Source organism: Dipodomys ordii, unplaced genomic scaffold, assembly GCF_000151885.1.
Source record: "Dipodomys ordii isolate 6190 unplaced genomic scaffold, Dord_2.0 Scaffold17, whole genome shotgun sequence".
Taxonomy (NCBI): domain Eukaryota; kingdom Metazoa; phylum Chordata; class Mammalia; order Rodentia; family Heteromyidae; genus Dipodomys; species Dipodomys ordii.
In genome coordinates this window covers 7337951-7340689 of record NW_012267233.1, presented here as the reverse complement: position 1 = coordinate 7340689, position 2739 = coordinate 7337951, and positions in this window count along the sequence as shown.

Below are 2739 nucleotides of genomic sequence, written 5' to 3'. Positions count from 1 at the left end.
GTGAGCTAAACTAGAAAAAAAAGAAAAATCAAACCTTAAATATAAAATGCAAAATATAATGGTATTTGCTCTAGTTCACTCATATTGACGATAATTAATAAGTATTCATAACTTCAGATAAACTAAGATACTATTACTAATCATGTAAATTGGTTATTTTTATCAATCTTGCCTTAAATTTCCTGACTTTATTCCATTAAGATTTTTCAAGGGAATAGTTAGCTGAGATTTATTTGTTTCTCTTTTTCTTTGCATGTTTAACCATTTCCAATGCCAAAAGAAACACTCACTTATGTTATTTTAATTCCAGTGGGCATTCCTTTTGGGTGACATAAAAAGTCTGCCAATTCTGTAAAAGATCTCTGAAAAACCATAATGTGCAATGCATCCGATTCTAAGCACACCAATTTAACTGTAATGAATTGAAAATGATGGAGGTAAAAATCTGTAGTTCTGTTTGCTTATTCATTACACAGCCCTGGCACAAATATCCCTGCTTTTCATAGTACTCAGGACCTTCATTTGTTGGTTCTTCAGGGGAAAGGTTTTGCCATTTACTATGTTGTGCACTGCAAAGAACCCTGAACAGCATCTCACAGCATCATATGGTAATAGTGCTAATGGTAATGTAATAAAATTCACAATTGGTCTTCAGCTTTCTATTAAGATTCTCTCAGCCATACCTTTCAGGAAGCACCTCTTTACACCTTCCAGAAGATGTCCTGATGGGGTAATAAATGCTCCTGATTAAGGCGTGCCTTGTACTCAGAGAGCATCTTGCATTATGGCAATCAGCCCATGCTCTGAGCTGACCTTTTAGAGTATCATCTAAGTGGGGTTCACACTAATGCTAGCTAACTAAACAAAAGGGGACATCATTTCACATCAGAAGTATTATTTCCCAAGTTCCTGGGAGGGGGGGAGTCAGCAGTATCTGGGGGATACATGTTAACTGCGATCAAATTTATTAGTAAATACTAATTACATAAAGCAGCCACTTCTGCAGCCCCTTGCATAGAAAGAAGTCCCTCTCGGTCCACCTGGGACAGTTTATTTAATATTCAGTGTGTGTGAAAATGTAAGCAACTCTGCTAACCTCACAAAGCTTCCTTGACCAAAATTATAACTATGCAAATCATCTCAAATTTGTTCGTTTTGCCTCGAAGTTTCCAACATCCTACATACACAGTAATTGAAGAAGAGAGAAACAAAACTTTAGAAACTAAAGAACCATGAAACAGTTATTGGGTCTTACCTGTGTGGGAAAATAACGGCAAGATCAAATCTTTTATTAGCTGCTCGGTGCTCCCCTGTGGCAGAAGAACCCAGAAATAAAGGTCAGGGGGGCAGGGGCCAGGTGGAGAGCCTGAACTTCCACACACTTCCTTTGGAAAAAATAAAAAGTTACCGTTCTTATTCTAGATCATTCCCACCTACAGCTAATTGCCTTAGCTAACGGTTTTTCTGATGTAAGAAAACGCCAGGCTCCCAACTGCGGAATGTTACTGTTTCAAATGAAGACTGGAGAGGAGAAAGAGTACTCTGTGGACTCAGTTCAGCACCCAGTCCACGCGGGGCGGAGCAGGGGTGGGTGCACGTCCTCGCGGGCAGTCTCCAGGGACTCCTGAGAGCAACGAAATGGTCTCCTCCCGAGAGAGAGAGAGAGAGAGAGAGAGAGAGAGAGAGAGAGAGAGGCGCAGATGAGAGGGCTTAACTGGCCTGAAGACACACAGTTGGCATTTGTGATCAGCTGGCACTAGTAGAGGACTTTGCCAGTGGTCTAACCTTCCTGCCAAGAAGCTTCAAGGGCGGGGGTGGGGGTGCGGGGAAGCAGGGGCTGTGGGCAGGAGGGTCGGCTAAACTGGAAGCACAAAGTTTATAGAGAGACTGAGATTTCTTTGTGCCCAATCCCTTGGGCCGAGGCTTGAGAGGGGGAAGAGTTGGGGTGGGGGTGGGGGGTCCCTCCAAAGAGGAGGCTGTTGGAAGAAGTTGCTGGAAGAGAGGGTAGGGAGGGAGGGGCGGGGACCCAACATCGACGCGGTGACAACTGCAGAAGGTGGCCCTCCCTCCGAGCCCCACATCTCCTTTCCCGACTCCCGCCCCCACCTCCCCACCCCAGCCACGCCGCGATCCCCGGCGCTCCACCCGACCCAGGCCAGGGCCCCAGTTTGCATCCGGACTGGCTTTGGACGCAGCCAATCCTCCTCTGGCTGCTGGCATAGTCTCCCCTCCCCACGGCCCCGGCGCGCCCCTCCCTCGCGCGCCTCGACACCTCCCGCGGCAGAACGCGAGCGACGCGGCCCGGAGCGGCGGCGGCGGCGCCCGACTATCTGCCCCGCACGCCGGGGACCGGGGAAGCCGACGCGCGCCTCCTCCCGCCCCCTCTCGCAGCCCCTCTTTCCCGGGCGCCCAGTCCCTTCCCCTCCCTCCCTCTCTTCTGTCTCTCGGTCTCTTTTTATTTTTCGCCCCCTCCTCTCTTTCCCCTTTTCTCTCCCGCTGACCGTTCGCTCCCAGATCCCCCGTTCTCTCTCCCCCACCCCAACCCCGCCGCGCTCCCCCTGTCCCCCCTCCCCTCCCCTCCGCCGCACTCTCTCGGGGGGCCCCCCACTCTCGTCTTCTCATTCGCTTGCTCATCTCCAAACGTGGATCCGCCGCCGTTCCCGGAGGAGCCCAGCGCCCGGATCCCGCGCGCCCGGAGCATCAGGAGTCCGGCCGGCGGCGGCCCGAGCCTGGCCGGCT